Source organism: Triturus cristatus, chromosome 6 (genome assembly GCF_964204655.1).
Source record: "Triturus cristatus chromosome 6, aTriCri1.1, whole genome shotgun sequence".
NCBI classification, from domain to species: Eukaryota; Metazoa; Chordata; class Amphibia; order Caudata; family Salamandridae; genus Triturus; species Triturus cristatus.
In genome coordinates, this window is record NC_140589.1 from 383,452,803 (window position 1) to 383,475,356 (window position 22,554).

At 43.1% G+C, this 22,554-nt stretch overlaps 1 protein-coding gene across 10 annotated transcripts in view; it reads left to right on the forward strand.

The window, feature by feature from the left end:
- Nucleotides 1-22,554, forward strand: part of MYT1L (myelin transcription factor 1 like) — a 1,127,044-nt gene that overhangs the window by 570,992 nt on the left and 533,498 nt on the right. The gene's annotated exons all lie outside the window — the stretch shown is intronic.

Genomic DNA, 22,554 nt, shown 5'->3' on the forward strand with positions numbered 1-22,554 from the left:
AGCCTTGTAAATATTGTGATGTGCATATCAGCTATATTTGCAAGGTTGTACTGCCCAGTGACGCCCACTTTGCATCTCATTAGAGATACAAATTGAGGCGTCGATAACAAGGCTGCTAACATGCACTAATGCATGTTAGCACTGCCTTGTTAATAGGGCGAAAACATTATCTCCGCTTTTTTGGCTTTCAAAGCCAAAAAAGCGGGATAAAACCAGCGCCCTATTTACAAGAGGGTGCTAATATGCATAATCGCATGTTAGCACCCTTTTTCCCAACACCTCCCTTTGCATCTCCAATGAAATGCAAAGTGGGCGTTACTGGGCGTACCCTGGATGGACTACCTTGCAAATATCGCTGATGTTTACATCGCGATATTTACAAGGCAGACGACATGATTTTAGCAGACGTTAGATTTTGGCGAAAACTGCAGTTTTCGCCAAAATCTAACGTCTGCTAAAATCCTGACTTAGCCATCCCTAACATAGGGGGTGGATTATGCTGATACGACCCTGTGGGTCGTATCAGCAAGGTTATCGCCGTTTTGGAGGGAACATCGTTGGAAAGCCAGGGATGTTCCCTGCAAAAGGGCGATAACCTCGCTATCTCTGGAATTTTTATCACCCTGGAGAAACGCATTGTTAATAACGCGCTACCAGGGCGATAAATTCCAGGGATAGCCTGCGATAATATTATTATCGCTAAGTACGTCCAGCGAAAATTATCGCTGGCCGTTGATAATATGCCCCTGAGTTGTTTATTTAATCGATGTTTCAGTTTACTCTGTGATCTTTAAATAAAAGATGTAATTATAGGGACGAGGGATCCATTAGCCTAATGCATAGAGTAACCCAACACCGTCATTGAACATTTAAACGAATAGTAGCCTAGTACACTTTTTTATGTATAAGCTTCTTTCTTTATTATTTTTTCTTTCTTTACTATTTTCAAATGTATGTTGTCAATCACCATTCCCTTCAAAGACGATTATTTAAAGTGTTTAGTCCTCGTTCTATTTGAAATGTTAGAGGCTTCTATTTCCAAATGTTATTTTTTATGGTCCTGCATCATGTGGAATATGAACCAAAGTACTTATTACACCCAGACCTTTCCATGACAGCGCTCTTATAGTCTTAACAACTGTTTGATTCTTCCTTAAATTAAAAAAGTCTACACATGATCTTAGGATGGGATGTACCATATTGAATCACCAACTTCGCTGCGTGAAACACAGTGCAGGCTTTTTGCTATCTGATTCATGTACCTCGATGAAGGACACTGGCCAACATAAAACGTTTCATCAAACCTACAGAGCAAACATGCCTCTCACCAGTATAACATCATATTGATGACAGAACATGTTCTTAGAAACTGTTTATGACTAGAACATGAGGTACTGTGCAAGACATGAGGTAAATGTTTACTCATTCTATTTCTTCATTGCAACTACTACGCCCAATAACAGTCATACCTTTTGTATATAGTAACGTTTATATATATGAGTAAAATACGACAGATTATTTTACAACGATTTCTGTGAATTGGTACATTCCGTGCCAGCCAATCTGGTTCCTATAGTATTCAATAGTTGTAAAGATATTTACATTGTGGGCCTTTCAGGTTTTCATCAGCTGATGTTTATGTGTGCCAAAGTAATCGAGCTGAAAAAAAGGATACACATATCTGAAAACCTGTCTAACATGTGACAAACTTTATGGTATGGAAGACACATTGTACACATAGGCCATGCCTGTGTACATGTGAAGTAGGATATTTAGCTACACGCATGTAAGTGCAAAAACGATGGCTTTAGTCATGTACTGATCTAAGTTTCTTAAATGTGACAAGCAAACCAAATGTAATCAGCAATTCAAAGATTGATAGGGCAGCAGTCTCGGGCGCAAGAATGTCACTCTAATATGGATATTGATTGGTAGAAGGGTTTCTAATTGAAACACAATTCTAGACATGTCATCCCTTCCTTTGATCATCTCTTGGAGGTCTCAGTCTTCAGACTTGTCAGATTTAGGAATTTGGTTGAAAAGATCTCAATAAAGGAGTGACAAATCATAGATGATAAAAGAGGCTTTATACTGCAGCAGCCCTTCTCTCTGACATCCAGTTTTGAAGACCTTTTGTGTAGATCAAGCACTTCTTTGATTCACGTCGGGCTGGCTTCTGTAATTGATGAGAGGTTGCTTATTCCTATGGCAGCTGTGGAAGAACCCCGTAGAGGTGTCCTCTGAGCCGCCACCGATGAGAGTGGGCTTCAGCAGTGTCTACATCTATCAGGGCTCTCCCCTTCTCATTTGCAGAGCCTCCCTGCCTCTCCGCTCTGGCACGTGTTTCCCTTCTTACATCATGCAGTGAGAACTGTGACAAAGAACAGCTCTGAGGAATCCAAAGTCTATCTTGCAGTCATTTTTCTCTAGCAAAACAACGATCATCAGATTGAGCTCATATGAAAGTCTATGGGAGCATTCTTCGAGGAGCCACCCTCACAGTGTGGTCTGCTGTACTTGAATCCACTCTGCTGGAATTGCTTCACAGAAGATTGCTGCTACTGTTGATGCATGGCTTCCAACTTACCTCGCCTGCTTCCAACGAACCCCGCCTGCTTCCAACTTACCCCGCCTGCTTCCAACGAACCCCGCCTGCTTCCAACTTACCCCGCCTGCTTCCAACGAACCCCGCCTGCTTCCAACAAACCCCGCCTGCTTCCAACGAACCCCGCCTGCTTCCGACTAACCCCACCTGTCATAAATGATAGCAACCTCCAGTGTGTTAGCGCCCCCAGCTTGGAAAGAGTTTACAGGACAACAATACAGGATGTGACCTGGAAAAGAGAAACTACAGTAAGATATTGAGCAAATTTCATTTTTAAAACTTATGCTTAAAGCAACCTTACCTTAATGCCCTCTGTAAAGCCAAGAAAACGTCTTTCAAGGTACTTATTTCACTTTCTGACTGCTTTAAACATAAAACAAACGTTTTTGTACAAATTATACTTGTGCCTTGAGTAATATTTTGACAGTGTTCATAGATTTTTTATTGGTAAAAACGTATTCAGTAAATGGCTATTTGTGGTCTTATTGCGAAAAAATCACTGTTTTAAGATCTTTAAGATCTTTTGATCTGTACCTGTGGGTTTCCCATTTTTACAAACAATCTCTTGTACAAGTAGTATTCACTTAAATCAGGACTAGGGACCTGATCTACTAGAGCACTTTCTGGTGGCAGACCTTGCAACTCTTAAGATCACATGGATTGCAACTGCTAAATGGTATTTCACCATATACATAACCACTTCCGCAATTTTGAAAAGCCTTTTCAAATCACAAAACTGATTTCGTGACTCATTCTAAATCACAATTAGGATGGGATCTACAAAGGACACCTCTTCCGAATTAGGTTTCTCAATTAGATGTATCAATAGTTTTTGACTGCAGTTGAAAAGTGACTGACCCTTGAAAGGAGGTGGTAATTGATTTTCAAAAAGGAAGCTGTCCATGTTGGAAAGCGTACCCTTTGGGAATCATGTCAGTGAATTTGGGGGAACACGTAGTGGCTATTGCCTGCTCCCCCAATCTCCTCCCAAATGAAAAACATTTTTAAAGCAGCATTTGTTCTTTTCGGGAACATGGCTGCAGAAAACATTTAAGTGTACAAGACTATAGGAAGAAATGAACAAGTGTTTTGTTTGGTTGACTTTACCTTTTCTTTGGAGCTAAAATTTAGCAATAGTTTCTACTAGCCTAGTGTGGAAGTGCTGTAAAGAGTCAATTTGTGCAGATATTGTGCATAGGGGTCCTTTGCGCGGAAGAGGAAGTGGGTTGATCTGAGTATTTGGGCAGTTTGAGAATAACACATAATCCAACAGTCGCAAAGTAGCCTGCTGCTCGCTCTGGGAAGGGATCACATTCCCTGATTTCGTGGCTAAGCAATATAAATATTTACAGGAGTTAAAACAGCTGATCCCAGCATGTGTGACTTAATAAAAAACTGCATCCTGTGACAGACAATTTTCCATATAATTTTGTGTGAACTACCATGTTCTTGATTACACCGGTTGATGAAAAGATTCAGTGATCAGAACAGATTTAGTGGTATCCCATGATATCACCAGATCTGTTAGCGTGAGTCTGCCTGAGTTGATTTTATAAAAAGAAAAGTTATTATGTATCTGTCCGGTTTTATTAACAAAGATGTTTCATGTTGTTTTCCTCTATTTGATGTGGCGGGGCTCTTTGAATTTCCGTATATCCGTAGGGCCAGGGCACTCCTATGAGTAGCCGTGGGCCATAGAAAACACCCTCATTCATTCACTCAAGGAAGTTGGTAGACAACTCAAACCTGAGTCCTTTTATTGATGGGTGGAAGTTGTTTAAATCTTCATGAATCTGCTGTAGTGAGATTCGCACCCACACTAGCCCAGATGAAGAATGTATTAACTACGTTTCAAAAGCAGGCCAGTAGTTTTGGTTGTTGCTAGCTGCAGAACTGCTTCTCCAGCCTCTCCGGCAAAAGTTTTTAAGGCAGTCCTAGTTAACTGCAGAACTCATTTGTCCTTTAAAGTTAAACTGGTGTGTGTGCGAGAATTTAATGCAGTTTGTGATTGTAGCATTTGAAATTTCTTTGTGTCAAGCTTCTCTTAGAAATGTTAATTAGCAAAACCATCTTCGTGCGGGATGTTGGAGTCTGCATGAGTTCTCGAAAGCTTATATTTGTGTTTGTAAAATTGATGTATTTCTAGTGATGGCAAAATGAATGGTCTCTAGAGACATGCCATCTATTTTCTGGATTAACACGGTATTTTAAACTTCACCTACATCGTTAACAATGAAGAGAATCAACCTGACATTGTGTTAGGATTGTTTGAGAAATATATCTGCCACAATGCCTATTACATTAATTTTAAGCATACCTTCAGACTGAGAGATAACATATTTACACCTTCAGAAAGAGGCACAGCCAGCATCATATGATGATGATGATGATGGCACTCTGAGTACCAAGATCCAGTTCGTCGACTTAAGGAGTTACCATTTCTGCTGGTTCCTGAGAACATTTAACCCAGCTCACACACCCACACATCGATATTAAGAGGCATCCTTGAAACAATTAGCAAAGAAAGCCTGCAGTTCCGGCTTTATGGGGTCCTATATAGCACTTACTAATTATTCTGGAAATGTCAGCAGCCAATGTGTCCCAATAAAACATTGAGCATGTCATAAGAGGGTGATTCTCTCACCAGTGCAAGTGTGGTAATAAAGAAAAAAAGAAAGTAGGAGGTAGAAGAAAGAAATTGCTCGAGAAATGAAGTATGACAATTGTAGTGCAAAGATGGGATGAAAAAAGACAAAAGCACACAAAACCCAGACTAGGAAAAAAATAAGTTGGAAGATGTCACAATTAGCATCCAAAAATGCCTTTCTCCTATAACTCCATTCACAGTACTTTCTGCTCAGTTACTCTAAAACAAGTCCAGATTGAGGGACATCAACAGAATCAATCCAGAAAATGCTGGAACAACTAGTATGTTCCTACTACTTTAAGGGTCATTCCAATTACATACTATGCCTTATTATGATGTCGGTCGGAGTTGCCTTCGACCGACACCGTTTCGGGGAAGGACCATCCGACCATGGGCCAGCGGTTCTGACAACCCCATTAGGATGTGACTGCACATGGTGTGGTTGCAAAGTTTCATTTTTCAGTGGGAGCTTGTGTGGCAGGCCGAAACAGCCACAGCACACACTCCCATTGAAAAATGGAAGTTTGTAAACCTCACGGTGTCTGCCACATGGTGCAGGGATGGTTAGGTTGGCCAAATGAGGAGCGCTAGGGTGGAAGGGGGCCCTGCTAGGGCTGACATGGATTGGAAATCAACATCATAATCTTGATGACGGAAACTCCGTCCTTAAGGGATTATGAGTGCTTTCCCGCTGACCGACGGGCTCCTTGAGCACATTGGAATGGAAACAGATTCCCCCCACTGGGTTAAACTCCAATCGCCATCAACATAATACAGCTGTCGGCCTTTAAACCTACCATGTTGTTTGGAAAGCCTCCGACCGGTGGTCGGAGGCTTTCTGACCGACACCGTAAATCAGGTGCACTGTATTCAAAAGTTTATCCAGTAGGATTTATTCAATGGGCTCTTATTTCAGGAGCTAACATGACCTATGAAAATAGTAGACTACTTTTGAAGATTTTGAAGTTTTGCCTGTTTTTATTGCATTCTTTTCGCTGCTTCGGAGGTATGTTATTTTAATGTGATTTATCCTTTATATGCCTGTTAACTCTTCAGCTTTTGAATCTGTATATAGAGTCACTCAGATGACGTAGAGGTTTGTCATAGTATTTCTAATATTATGCACTTACAACGTTGTGTTTGTAAACATAAGAGTTCAGAGACCTCAGTCTACCTTTTTCACAAGCAACTTCAGATCAAAACAAAAACACAAAACCTGAGATTGCTTTGAGATGTAGATCTTAGCCTAAAGTCTCAAGCAGGAGCAATTTTAAAAACCTCAGTTCAGCAAAATAAACTCCTTTGAAAACCCCACCTGTTCAACGCCCCCACAATGCTACCCCCATGGCAATCGGGATAGTGCTCATGTCAAGATTAGTATATTGAAACATTCTGTACCAGGGGCTATAAGCTCATCAGATCAAAAGACTGCAGTAGGAGAAAAACATAAAGGGAGCCTGACTATTAGGCTAAAAAACATGAACCATTAGTGGTTCAATCTTAAAGATAGAATCAACTTCAACTCCAAGAGTCGGTGTTCCACATAGAAACGCAACAAAGTTACATGACCCAAATTCTTGTACCACACACTCTTACCAGCAGTGTATGCTCAGCATATAATTATCTCCTGGATAAGGTGATTGACAACTTTCAATGCTGGGCCCGCCTATGAGTCAACGTGCCAGACGAATCTATCACTGCCAATCAGTGGTGCCCTACCTGTTTAATCCCCATGTTTGAGTCATTTTATCCACATCCTCTCTCTTGTGTGTTCTCAATAGTGCTTTTCTTGCATACTGTGTAGTGAATATTCCCAATTTTAATTAAATACTCCACAGAATTATTTATTTAGGGCTTTTTGTACAAACTGGACTTAGTTTTTAAATTCCGGATCTCCCAGGCCTGGTTCCTCAATCAGTACAATATCTAACCACCAGGAAACTTACGTTCTGGCCAACAACCTTTATTACCTCAACTATGTAATCTGATATTCATAGTTTGATGCCGGTCTGTGTAACTTATGTCACCTTCCTTTCTCTTATACGAACACCGATTCACTGTATCCCTCACCATGTTGCTGTGTATTTCATAAATATGCCTTTTCCTCTAGAAATAATTTCGTTTTGCTCTGTATGTTTTCCAAACAAAATAACATTAAAATAACTGATCCACATCTCACCAGAGAGAGGCCTTAAGCTCAGGTAAGTGTTTATTTCAGCATTGGATTGCTCTTCTTTTACTCCTTCACTTGCTAAATTCTACAGACATTTAATGATTTTGTGTCATTTGCTTCTTCCAGCGCATCAATGAAATCATCGAAGGTTTGAACCCAGGCAGTCCATCTATTGCCAATATTTTGATTTTGGTTGTATCGAAGGGAGACAGTGATTTCAAGATGGTGGTGCCACCATATTTTTCACTCCTTTCAGGAGTCATTGAAAAGTTTCAGTATTCCGACTGCCACTCACGGTTTTTCAGTCGGTCAATTGTGGTTCACCAGTCTCTTAAGCATAACCCCTATGCTTCCGCTTGGGTTGCAGTGCCTGAGGCTGAAGTCGGATGGCAAACTCTCCAGGAAAGCACCCTTGGTTTATGTAATCCCCCATCTCATCATCAGTTGTAGCATCCCACGTGCGCCCGGGTAATTGAAAATGATCACACCGCACACAGAGCTTGGTATTACACGTCTTTATTCATCAGTGGGTAATGGTGAACTGAACATTCTACATTAAGAATTGTATCACCCACTACCTAACGTCACTGTTCTACGGAGTCTGTCAGGAACCAAGAGGATCCCATCAGCTCTAACTCACATGACACTACATGCAGGTTCTCAGGGGGCATTCCCTCATTTACATGGAGGCATAGCCCAAAGCAAATGAGGAAACACTTTGTCAGAGGGCAGACTGAATCTGCACCACATTGAGGTGGCACACAGTATTTGTACCCCTCAATGTCGTCCCTTGAAAGCCGTTCCATGGACCCTCCCAAATATTTCCTGCAGGCAGGTGCAGTCATTCACTATACTGTTGGAAAGTGGGTTATTGGTAGGGGCAAATGTAGGTCTGCCACTGGCAATAAGGCCACTAACACATGATAGGACTCAGCATAGGTCTTAGAAAATTATTCCTATCCTCAACCCTTGGTAATGTGACTGCGAGCAGACAGGCTTAACTTCAAAGACAGGTATGTAAAGCATCTAAAAACACCATTTGAGTAAATAATTAAGACACAACATATAATAAAAATCCAACACCAGTTCATAAAAATAGGAAATTATTTTATCTTTAAAATGACACCAAAACGACAAAAATCCAATGTAGGGAACCGTAGATATGAATTTTCAAAGATTTAATAAAATATAGCACTTAGAAGTTTATTGCACTATATTGTGATACCTGCTCGCGATAGACTGAGGCAAAGTCAAAGTTTCAGGCCGACCGCGATGGGCGGCTACAGCTTGCGGCAGGTCCCGGTCTCAGTTTCTACCTTCATACTTAGAAACTTTTCTGGAGCTGTTCTCCTTGAGGCCCCTCGAAGCTCCCAGCCAGTCTGGATTCGGTGAGAAAATGTTCCTTTAATGCTTCAGCGGGGCAACCCTGGAATCCAGGCCGACACGCGATGGAAGGCAGGCGGCTTGGCCCTCGCGGTTGCTCCCGGTCACCTTTTCTACAAGCGCACTTAGAAACTTTTCTGGAGCTTTTTCTCGCGGGGTATCTCTATGCTTCTCATGTAGCCCAAACAGGTGAGGGTTCGACGGATTCAATTTTCTTCTAGTCCCGGTCAAACTCTGGAAGTTGGACCCATGGAGCTTTTAGCAGGACGAACCTGGATGGCTTGGCCGGCTCGCGGTTGAAGGCAGGCGGCCTGACTGACCAGGTTGAGTCGGTCCCTCTATGTAGCTTTTTTCCAAAGTGTCTCCAAAGTTCTCCAAACTTCCTGAACTTCTTCCTGAAGTTCCTCAAGGGGTCCCAAAATGTCTCAAACTCACTCCAAGGGTCTGGAAGCTCCAAGATGGTCCTTGAAAGTTGAGGACTTCAGTTACCACAATCCACTGGAACAAAACCCTTACAAATCCACTGATGGTTCTCCAAGTTGTAGATTTAGTTGGTGATGTTGCAGGTGAGCTCTTTTAACCTGTAGCTTTCAGGGAGTCCAATCTTTAGTTCTTTTTCAGGAAGATAATCCACAGGGCTGTAGTTTTCAGATGGTGCAGTTGTCAGAGGTCAGGCTTTAGAAACTTTTGCACAGCAACATTTCTCAACAGGGCACTTCTTGCTTCAGTAAGTTTCAAGCAGCAGATCTGAGAGGCTCTGCCCCTCTCAGATGCTTAATCCAAGTTCTCTGGGTCAGGCAGGAGGTCACTTCTGACCAATGGGAGCAGGGTAACTCCTCCAAGATATGACCACATCCTGTAGAGTGTGGCATTATTTTGTCCCAGTGTGCATCAAATCTTCCAAACCATAATGGCTGATTTTCCAGCAAGGAGGTAAGAGCTGGCAAAACACACCCCTAGGATGGCTAATTTACTTAGACTCTCCCCACTGCATCTGCTCATACCTTCCTTAATCCTACCATCTGCCTAAGGTGGGAAGTTCAGAGTTGTAACTGACACTGTTCTGTACTCTCCTCTTTGAAGAACATAGTTTACGACTCCCCCCCTGGCCTGCCATTCCTATGGAACAGCACACTGCCCTGCCCGCAGAGCTGGTTGACCCCAGGGGCTCTTTATCACATCTACAAGGCAGCCTGGCTAATCCAATTAACTCTGACCAATCAGGGCAGACCACTGGAATGCTGAATTTGGACTTATAAACTAGAAAGTCTCATAACTTCTTATATGTACACTTTAGGAGAAATTCAACAATATGATATTGTTGGGTTTATTAATACCGTTCTGGGAAGTCTTTGAAAGGCACTTCTAGCCTTCTCCTATCAAAAGTTATTAATCAATAACTTCCTGCCATGTTAACCTATGCAACAGGGGATTTGCAATGGGAAAAATTACTAGGGCAATTTTCCCAGCACCAGGACTTACAAAAACATATTTTATAGGTACTTGTCTTATATCTACAGGAACCCCACCGCATGTGCAACTAGGGGAGACTTTAGGGTTTCTGAATCTGTAGAAATATTACAGATCCTCCCTCCACAGTGCTCCTAGCATCAAAGTTGAATTTGAGCAGCACTTTACCACAATGTGGGGGGTGAAATGTGAAATTTCACTTTACCCAGGCATATAAAAACTCATTTTATAAGGTTGTACCATATAAATACCTGACCCTCCACCCCTGGGATACCTAAGGGAGACTCTGGGGGTTCCTAATATGCCAAAACATTGTAGGTTATCCATTTTAAGTGCCCCAAACCCCAAAGTCGATTTTGGGCACAATTTACTCACCCAGGACTGCTTTTAAACTGACCTCAGACTTCAGCAGTGCACACATGCAAGTGCAAAAAGAGCTGCTGGCCTCTAAACTGCCATGCCCTAGGGTACTAGGGACTTATAGGTAGTTTCAATCCCCCTGCCCTATTATATACTAGGGGTTTATAGGGTAGGTCATGCCAATCACAGGGGTACCCCACCATACCATTGTGTACCCTAGCGTATGTAGGTGTTTTAACTGTATTCTAATGTGTCTCTTTCAGCATTGCACTGGCCCTCGGCCTGGTAAGGCAGAGCCCAGGGTCAGTCAGTGTTAGTTACCACCAGTATCAGTCAGCAAAAAGTTGGGGGGTACCCAGAGCACAGGATGACTTTGCAACACCCACATATACAGGGTGATCAATGAAAACGGACTGGCAGTTCACTAATCGGCTGGTCCTAGTGCAGGTGGGAGTTTACACCAGCACTGAGTAAAGTGCATTGGTTGTGGCACAGCACATTGTCCCTGAAAGAGCTTGCCACACAGACTTATGTACGTGCCACTACGCAGAGTGGGACACTGAGCTATATTTATAACATGGCCTCTGATACTTTGTATAAGAAAAACATCTAAAAATTTATTTTGCATTCATAGCAATTAGTTATTATGTTTTTTATAACTGCATAGTTGTTTAAAGAGCACACTTTTCTATTGCCGAATGTGAGCATTGTCTGTTTAATATTCCAAGTTATATTTTTGTTAGGTATAGATTCATTCTGTCACGTGTTTATTAATTTACAACTTCAAGTTATGCACATTTTATGATCTACATTTTTATAATCACATTTGACAATAATTGTTTCTGCATGAGCCTCACGCCCATTTTCAATTTTTCACATAAAGTGTGATGCATTTTATGGCTGTATTTTTTTTTTTAAGATTGTATGTTGATTCTTAGAGTTTGTTAGGCTAAAGCAAACCTAACCTCAAATAAAAATATCTTTCACTTGTTTACTTTTTCTAGCCAAGATGCTTCATGACTTTGGCAAGTGCTTGTTTTTTATGCCTTTAATGAACCCGCTGTGCAGTAAACACGGTCCCCCACCAATAGAACTGTGTTGGCAGTGTAACCTAATCGCTACAGCGCCAAAGTGAAAGTCTTAGAGAGACAGATTCAGTTTCCCTCTGCGACCTGGAAGGGGAGAGGTCTGGGACCATTGGCTACTCTGGAGATTGTTCAATGTCACGCAAGGATCTACAGGTGTTTGGAACTGTTCCCCCTAACTAATGCAAAGGGATTATCCTCCACAGCTGCCAAATTTAAATAGTCCCATTATCTCATGCCAAATCCTGGCGTAGTTCAAAAATATTATTTCCCTAGACAGTGTTCCCAGTCCCCATTCATTTTTATAAACAACGTATGACATTGTTTAGCCACATTTAAAACAGTCGAGTCCATTTTGGAACAAACATAAAGCAATAACTGTAATGAAGAAAGAAGTTCAAGAAATCGGTCACTCATAAAAAGTGAGAATTAGGAAAAGAATTATAGATTACAAGAATGCTACCAGACGAAGAAAAACTATTAAATGAAAGGAAATAAACGAAAAAAAGGGGATTGAACAGAACAAAGAACAACCATCAAATGAAAGGAAATAAGCTAAAGAAATGAAGATCGTACAGTCTTTGTACGAACAGCGCTGCCACGTACGTGCATGGCACATTTCTTCCAGAGGAGCGATTTTAACCTGAAGCCATGTTAGATATTAAATGTTTCACCTAAAAACTGTGTTTTTGTAGGAAGTTCTATTATCACAGCTAAGAAACAGATATAGAAGAATCATTGCAATAGTGTTTTGTTATGATAGGTTTAAATTATACCATTCCCAATAGCAGGCTCTCCTCAGCAATGTCAACACCACCAAATCCACGTTAGATAAGGCCTTGCAAGTAGGCATTTTGGGTCACAAGACTGACAATCAGTGCCAAAACTGACCACACAAAATGATCATCGTTGGACTGTGTCGAGGATCAATGTTGTTTTCAAGAAGCTTAGACTCTTTCTATGTAATGTTATATTTATGTTGCATTCGGTTAAAAACTAGTTATGTTATGTGTGTTTCTATAGAAACAACTCACCTGGGAGGGTATTCTGGTGCTGGAGTGTGAGGTGTGTGGCCGGAGTCAGGGTTGGTGCTAGGTGAAAAGCCAGGTCTTCAGTTTGTTATAAAAATTAAAAATTGAGGAGGAGGTTCTGATGTGCAGGGGCAGGTGCTTTCAGGCATTAGGTGCAATATAGGAGAAGGCACGACCACCAGATCTTTTTCTGGGTATGTGGGGGGTGTGCATGGGCAGGAGTCTGGCTGAGCAGATGTGTCTAGTAGGTTTGTAGAAGTTTTTTCAGTTGTTGTGATATGATGGGCCAATGATGTGTAAGACTTTGTATGTCTGCGTGTGGAGTTTGAAGTGTTTGTGGTTTCAGAGGAAGTAGTGCTCTTTGAGGTGCTGGGTGATATGGGTATGAAGTGGGAATTTGAAGGTGATCCTAGCCGCAGAGTTTTGTATGGTCTTGAGTCTTCTGGAAAGTTGAGCATTTATTCCAACATAGAGTGCTAACCGTAGTCCAATTTGCTGGTGGTGAGGGCTTGGGTATTGGTTCTGCAGATATTGGTGGGGAGCCGTTTGAAGGTCTTCTTGAGCATTCAGTTGCCCAGCCAGGCAGGCGAGTTGGTTGTTGATTACTATTCCAAGGTGTTAGATATTGGGTTTCTGGTTGGCAGAGGTGTGCACCCTGTCCATGCATGAACCACAATCCTAGTCAGGGTAAGTCAGTAACACATTCTAAATTAACCTGTTCTCACTTTCTGGTTGCTTGTCACAGAGCAGTCAGGCTTAACTAAGAGACGATGTGTAAAGTATTTGTACACGCAACACACAGAAACACAGTGAAAACACCACAAAGGGATTCCACACCAGTTTAGGAACATAACCAAAATATGTTATGAGCAAAACAAGACCAAAATGCAATAAGTAGAAGTCAAGATATGAATTTTTAAAGAATAAACAGTTTATATAGTGCTTAGAAACAAATAGCTATATGGTCGCTCTTGTGCTGGGGCAAATCCAAAAGTGCAGGCTAACCGCGATGGAGCATGGGTCAGATATAGGGACCGTACTTGGCCCACTGAACAGTATCTTGGATGCGTCTACACTGAGAGCAACACGTGGAGCACAGGAGCTGATGCGTTGCTGTTGATCTCACAGATGGGGCAATGCATCAGTTCTGAGTTGTGCAAAGTTGAAGATGTTTCGAGAGTCAAGATGTGATGAACATCAGGGTGATGTGTCGTTGCTTGGACGCTGGCCGGTAGGCAATGCGTGCAGTACAAACAGATGCGTTGATGCTGAGCCACGCAAAGTCAGGGATGCTGCTTCAGGCCATTGGTGATGCGATGTCTGCAGTTCATGTAGCAGAGGTAATGAGTTGGTGTCGAAGGAAATTCACCTGGCTCCGATCGATGCAATGTTGTTGATGCATGAATTTTCTGGATTGCAGCACTGAAAACTCACTTCCAAGGGTCCAGGACTGGATCCGCACCACTTGGCAGAGTAGGACTCACAGCAGATAGAGTCCAGGTGATGGTTGCAGGGTGAAGTCTTTGAAATCCTTGAGTCTTCAGAAGCAGGTGGTAAGCCAACAAGCCGTGGGAGATACATTGGTTCTGGGATGCAGAGATACTGGTCCAGTCCTTCTCGCTCCCAGGCACGAGGTAGCAGGCAGCAGGACAACATAGCAAAGCACAGCAGTGCTTCTTCCAGCTAGAATGTTCTCAATTCTAGAAGTGGTCTGAATTGGTGGTGTCAGAGGTTCGGTACTTATACCCAGTTGGGACTTTGATGTAGGCAGACTTCAAAGAGATGCCTTTGAAGTGCATAAGACCCTACCTTTTCTGACCTGGCTCCAAACTCAGTACAGATTGCTTTGCAACCATTTGTGTGGTGGCAGGACACAGCCCTTTCAGGTGTGAGTGTCAGCTCCTCCCTCCCATCCTGCCCAGGATGACCTATCAACATGCAGATGGCCACTTAGTCACACCTACCCTCACTTTGTGTGTGGCTGTCTAGAGGGAATGCAGAAATCCAGCTGTCACTCCAGACATGTATTCCAAAGACAGGCCGAAGGCATCAAATGGTTACAGTAACAAAAAGCCAACTTCAGAAAAGTGGTATTTTCAGAATTGCAATTTAAAAACCAGCTTTACCGTAAGTTGTGTTTTAAAAATGTGAATCTAAATACACCAAATTTGTGGTCCGATCTTTTCCTAATTGGAAATTACACTTATAAACTGAATTATGGCAATCCCAATGTTATCCTATGGGAGAGACAGACTTTGCAGTAGTGAAAGACGAATTTAAGAGTATTTCACTATCAGGACATGTTAAACTTAAAAATACATGTCCAAAATTTTAAATACATTGCACCCTTCCCATGCACCATTCAGGGCCTACTTTAGGGGTGACCTATATGAAACACAAAGGAAGGTTAGGGCTTGGAAAGTAGGTTAACTTTCCAGGTCGACATGACAGTTTAAAACTGCACGCAAACGCTTAGTAGTGGCAAGCCTGAGACATGTTTGAGGGGCTACTTAAGTGGGTGGCCAATCAGTGCTGCAAGCCCACTAGTAGCATTTGATTTACATGCCCTGGGCGCAGGTAGTGTACTTTACTAGGGACATATCAAATAAATATACCAATTGTGAATAGGCCAATGTGACCCTGTTTTAAGTAAAGAGCACACACACTTTATCACTGATTATCAGTGGTAAAGTGCCCAGATTCCTAAAGCCAGCAAAAACAAAGTCAGTAAAACAGTCAAAAACTTGAGGTCAAAAGGTAAAAACTCAGGGGAAACCACGGCAAGGATGCCAGATCTATAACAAGGTGTTTGCATTTGCTGCAGTGAGGGGTGTGTGTCTAAGTTTGGCAGGCCACCAGCTGGAGTCCCCAATTGAGGTGTCTTTGTTGAAGATTACTACTTCTGTCTTTTCTGTGATGAGCTGTTGATTCTTGGTTTTCATCCATCTGATGACATTGTCATGCAGGTGGAGAAATGGTCCGGGTGTTTGGTGTCTTGTTGAAGAGGGAGAGAATTAGCTGGATGTTGTCAGCAAAGGATATGATGTTGATTCTTTGGGTATGGATGATGCTGGCGAGTGATGTCTTGCAGGCATTAAACAGCGCAGTGCTGAGTGGAGAACCTTGTGGAACTCCGCAGATGAAGTTGACAGTGTCTTTGCAGAAGGGCGCCCCGGCTGACTGACTGGGTGTGGCCTGTGGGGAATGAGAAAGCCAGCGAAATGCAGGACCTTGGATGCCGCTTTGTGCCATCGCTGGACAAGGATGGTGTGGAAGAAGATTATGAAGTCTCCGAAAAGATTCTGTATGATGAGGGCTGCGGTGTCATTCTGTCCATGATTATCTGGATGTCCTCTTTGGCAATGATGAGAGCAGTCTCTGCACTGTGGTTGGGCCTGAATCTGGATTGAGTGGGGTTGAGGATATGGTTGTCAGTGAGGTGGTTGGCTAGGCTCTTGTTTATCATCTTTTCTTTGACTTTTGCCAGGTAGAGTAGCAGGGAGATAGGTCGATAGTTGCCTGCAGTCTTTGGGTCTGCTGAGAGTTTCTTGAGTGGGAGTACTGTAGCGTGTTTCCAGGTGTCTGGGAAGAATATGACTGTTTACTACGCGAGTCATTACATCGCGTGCCTTCACAACACGGTCGTTACAACGACCACTGTTTGGTTAGTGGCATTGTGGGCGATGAGCTCCTGCCTGTTTTTTTCCTGTGGTTCTCCCGTTTCCTTCACTTTGGGTTTTACTGTCAGTGTGGTTTCCTGGGAGCTCTTTCAGGTTCAGAAGGCCGCTTTCCTGGCTTTGGTATTCTCCACATGTTATGAATGGGACGAGGACAGGAGGAACCTGGGGGTAATGCCCTATTACTTACCGGTAATCTTCATTACTCCTGAAATCTCAATGTCCCATTCATTACACCCCTCCCTCCCTCCCAGACAGCCAGTCTTCCTTTTGGTTGCTTGGTAGTTCAGGCGGATCAGGCAGAATGCTGGGCAAGTACTGCTTATGTACCCACAGTGACAAGGGGTGGGGTTAGGGTCCTAGAATTCCTCTCTTCTTTTTTTCTGTCAGCAGATGATTATCGCCTAATGTTATGAATGGGACGTGGACCACAGGATCAGGAGTAATGAAGATTACTGGTAAGTAATAGGGCATTACAAGGGGAATCAGACCCACAATCTATGTTCCCCCTAAGCTGCGCAACTGTGTGCCCACGCATACTGTGGTTTCTTCCTGCGCAGATGCTCATTCAATGCGTGCATTATAAGGGGCATTCAGTAATAGGAGAAGAGCTATTTACGAGGTGTGAAGAGGGATAGAGCTGAAACAAACTGCCTGCCAGGGATGAAAAAGGCATTCAGTCTCCTACTGTAAAGCACTTCTAAAACGGGACCCATTCCCTTCCCATGGAGCCACTGTGACTGGATTTTCCACTCTAGGGGGTATTTGACTGGACGGGGCCGAAGAATGGCTGGTTCAACTACAGAACTTAGGCTCCCAGAAGGCATCACTTAAAAGTAATGCATACTAATTAGCAGGCCTTTGAAACTCAATTAAATCACGTGCATACCTGAGTACATGGTGGAGCAGACTGTGCCCTAAGTGTGATCTAAATTTGGTTCCAGGAAGTCTTTCAACAATAAGCCTTTGAGCCATCCATACTGTTTGCTCAGTAGAGTGCCCTACAAAATGATTGCTGCCCCATCCACTCCCTATTCAAAATTCGACTTGTGCTGACACATTAATTGCACTAGGTATGCTGTGCATTCTTGTTTATGTTTCGCACATTTGACTTAGGTGAACATGCCCTAGGAGAATTAACTATTTCAGTATGTTGTGTTTATGTATTTTTTGTATGGCAGAATACTTCTGCATTGTGCATACTTTGAACTAAGTCGCCTCCATGTGCTTTTAACATGCCACGATTGCACACTCCGAAGCAGAAGCTGAAGGCAGAGCAAGTTTCTCACAGGGCCTGTCAGTTGGACATAAAAGTCTTCAAAATACATGGTCATCCAATCCTTGGCCTCTCTGCAAAGCGCTCAGAGCAACAGTCATGTATTCTAGTCACAATTGTGATTCTGTGCGTATATTTTTCTAAAGGAGGTTCACAGTTGTCAAAATGTTCACAAGGTGAAAGCTAAGAAAAATACAGTGCTCTCACTTGAGCGGATGTGTTGTTTGTTTTGGGGGTTGAATTGAAGGAGATGCAAGAACGTGCATTTGAGAGAGTGAAAAGAGGGTGCTGAAGAGGACAAAGATCAGGTGTTAGATATGCAGATTTGGCAATAAAAACGGTGAACACAACGGGTGTGATTGAGACACTGCAGGTCACTACCCCTTTCACAGCTGCAGTAAAATGTAATTAAAAGTCTCACAATTTCCAAACTGAAACATTTTCAATAATATTTATTTACAACAAAATTATTGTTGTTTTTAATTTACCTTAAACAGCTAACAACCATTGACAAAGCCAATAGTCTTGGCTGGTTTTAGGTGTAGGTTAGTTGTTATGATATGTATGAATAGAAGCAATAACAGAATGCCTACATAGGAACCGAAATAGTGGTCGAATATCACACTATGAAAACCACACAAATTTAGATTACTTGTTTAAGTCACTCCCTTAATTATAAGGCCACACCCCTTTTTAAAGACCCTCACTTTTAAAATCCCACTTAATACACTGCTTCCAGTGCTTCAACAGTGTTATTCTTCAGGGCTTTATGTATCCCCCTCCTGGTCATGCGCTTCTATGATGATGTGTGCTGCCCCCTTTTGTGCTTGCTCTATTCTGTTACTCTCTTCCGGTGCTCCCCACTCCTCCCTCTTCTCAGTGTTCTGTGCTGTTCTGTTCTGTTCCAGTGTTCTCTGTTCTTGCTCTTCCTAGTGCTCTCTGTTGCCCTCTCCTCTTTATAGCTTCATCCAGTGGACTGGCCTACCCACTCCGGGGAACAACCTTTACAACGCAACTTTTACAACGCACTACACTTACAACGCATTTTTTACAACGCACAATCCATTACAACGCATGACATTACAATGCATGACACTACAACGCATTTTTAAAAACGACCTTTACAATGCATTCCATTACAACGCATACTACCATTACAATGCATACCATTACAACGCATAATATTACACTACACTATCCAACACTTACCCTACTGTTGCACCCCCTGGAGTTAGAATAGTAATTTTTACCCCTATACTATCCAACACTTACCCTACTGTTGCACCCCCTGGAGTTAGAATAACTCTGCAATGTAACTCTGTGGTGTTTTCTGGAGGTACCTGGGGGGCAAGTTGGCCCCCAGGGATCCTCAGGATTCAAGGAGACTTAAACCCCCAATTTACAACGCCCCAGGGAGCGCGTTTGCACAGTGGTGCAGGGAGGGGACGTGGCCTGATGTGACAAGTGTGCAAACATGCCCTGTGGCGTGTTTTAAGTTGTGGGATTAAGTCACCTTGAATCCTGAGGGTCCCTGGGGGCCAACTAGCCCACCAGGAACCTCCAGTAAGCACCACAGGGCTGCGTTGCAGAGAGGTGGTCCGAGGCCACGCCCCTTTTTTACACCTCTCTGCAATGTAACTCTGTGGTGTTTACTGGAGGTACCCGGGGGGCAAGTTGGCCCCAGGGATCCTCAGGATTCAAGGAGACTTAAACCCCCAATTTACAACGCCCCAGGGAGCGCGTTTGCACAGTGGTGCAGGGAGGGGACGTGGCCTGATGTGACAAGTGTGCAAACATGCCCTGTGGCGTGTTTTAAATTGTGGGATTAAGTCACCTTGAATCCTGAGGGTCCCTGGGGGCCAACTAGCCCACCAGGAACCTCCAGTAAGCACCACAGGGCTGCGTTGCAGAGAGGTGGTCCAAGGCCACACCCCTTTTTTACACCTCTCTGCAATGTAACTCTGTGGTGTTTACTGGAGGTACCCGGGGGGCAAGTTGGCCCCCAGGGATCCTCAGGATTCAAGGAGACTTAATCCCCCAATTTACAACGCCCCAGGGAGCGCGTTTGCACAGTGGTGCAGGGAGGGGGCGTGGCCTGATGTGACAAGTAGCAAACAGCATTGTCCCGGGGGTGGGCACCCTGGGACACTGCAGGAGCTGGCCCTCGGGAGTGGCGGTCTCCAGGGCCATCAAGGGCTCCAGGTGGGTAGCCGTGCCCCCCTCCCAATGTGTGCAAAGCCCTGGGGAGGTGGTGGTACCCGGGGCTTGGGGGTCCGTAACGGACCCCCGCATTTACATATTTAGTGCCCCAGGGGGTGGTGGTCCCTGGGGCGTGGGGGGGCTTGAGCCCCCACACATGTTTAAAAAACAAATAGAGCCCCGGGGGTGGTGGTCCCCGGGGTAGCGTGGGGGGATTGGGACCCACCCATGCTTTTTTTAACAGCCTCGGGGAGCTGGTGGTCCCTGGGTCTGCATGGGCCCCCGCTAATTAATTTATAGTGGCCCTGGGACCTGGCACACCCGGGGGCTTTTTTTAAATGAAGCGCGGCATAAGTAAGCAGGTTCCCAACATTACTGGACAGTGTTTTTTGAAGGGAAAATAACTTTTTGGGGAAATTAAGCAACTTTTATCAACGGCTAGAAACTACTATAACCAAGGTGCTTTGCCCGCACACGCCCATTGGGGCGGAACTGTATAAATCAATTGCAAATGCGAGCATGTGTGTACTTCTGTTCCCCACTGTCCCCTGTGCCAAGCCAGTGAAAAAGGGATTGAGAGACCCGAAACGCGTATGGAAATTATGGCAACATGTTTAACCAACTGGGAGAAGAGATGTTTTGGCACCTTGCTGTCTGCCGATTAAAAGGATTAATTTCACTTCATGTGAGGCTCCTTCACTTATCGAGCGACTCATCTGCTATATATATATATACAAAACGCAGTGAAGTATGAAGCCAATGATAGCTGTGACCGCAAGGCATTTGCCACTGCCAGCCGTTATTATGGACGCTACCACTGATACATAGTTTGTTAAAGACAACAAATTTGTGACCCACATTTGTGAGGCATACATTTGTGTGGCAAAGCACATGCTGTATAAGCATTAATCATTTTCTTTTACTGTACCTACTCAGTCCTACAAATTAGAGCCAATAATTGTTGTAGTCTAAAAGCTCAGCCACAATGTCTCCAAATACTTATTTGCTATTGTAAGACCCATCGAAATTAATATTTTATGACGTTTAAAATCATTGCTCAAGCAAGTGACTGGTTCTGGGAGTGCACGGCATTTTCACTTGTCCTGCGGTTAACATGTCTTTAATTATTCGTATTAGTATGTGTTAGTATTAGGAGTCTAGAGATTTTTGTAAACATTCAAATCTGTTTATTCCCCAATTTCTCTCGGAACTCATTTATTGATATTCTTTTGAAACCTTGCAGAACCCCCAAGGTCTCCTCATGTTGGTGTTTGATCTTTTTATTCACAAAACTTCAATATTTGAATTATATAATGTTGCCCTTATTCTGTGCTCACATTCCCTTGTCACTAAAGGGTTACCGTTCGCTGCCCATGCAAAATGTATACGTTTTGGACAATTAGGATGTTAAATAATGGTTGGAATGGACAACCTGGAAATATAACCAATTCAGGCACTACAATTAGTATACATTTAAAGAGATGCTGACGAGTACAACGTTATCAAAACTAAAGTTGACCTAAGCTCGGAAAAGATTCTTCTTGCATCCATTCCAGGACAAAACTAAGGTGCAGAATGAGCCTGCACAGGTGTCTCTTGGAATACTGGCGCGCGCTCCTAATGATAATCAGCAGTTAAGACACCGAACGGTTTGTGACGTATTTGTTAATCACACTTACTGAAGTTGATTCGACCGATCCTTCGTGAATTTGGGCTCTACAAGGTGAGACAGGGAGATGTTTATTTTGGGGGCGAGAGGGTAGTGACTAATAAACTGCCTCATAAACGCTGGCAAAATATTCCTATGAAAGTTTTAAAACACTGGGAAATATTTAGGATCTGGCTTTTGTATACAAATGTAGGGTTCTCTTTGTGATTTGATGTCTACGCTTGTAGTGTATAGAAATGCATGGTTAAAGCAATTTCATATTACGTTTGAAAGAATGAATAACATGCATGTGTATCTGGCGCTACAATGCTTCCATGGCATCTTGCATGAGAAAAGAAATGTGTCGAAGCCTATTGAGTCACAAAAGGGTAATGACATGATGAGCATGATGGAGAGAACTTAACTTTGGTATGATGGAGGGAGCTTAACTGTGAAGCAGAAATTGTCATACATCCTAGCCTAGGTGGCATATTGAACCACACGAGTGTGAATTCTATGAAAAATTGAAAATCTATGTAAAGTATAGCATTGCAGAGCAGTATTTACAGCTAATGGAGAGTTAATAACATTCATAGATTATTCATAAAGAAAATTCCAAGATGTAATGGGTGCTGGCATGTATATTTGGCGTGGACAGTGCCAGCAGGCTAAATACCTGTGGAAGCACTGAAAAATAAATACCTGTTTACATGACCTGGGCCACTCTTTTACCCCTGAGCATACCCACTGCATCTCTGAGCATATGTTCTGAACTGCTTTTATTTTTCTTCTCAAGAAAATCAAAATCCGGGTCCTGCCCAACTCCTTTTTTCTTCACACATATTGTAAATCCCACAGTTATCTAATTCTTTCCGGTCTGCTATTTGTTCATTCCCAGTCTCTTAAAGATGGACAAGGTAAAAAAACACCTGACCTCAGAGAGAGTTTCTTCCTATCACATATTTTGTTTGAGGGTGGACCTTTGAGCTGTTCCTGGAAG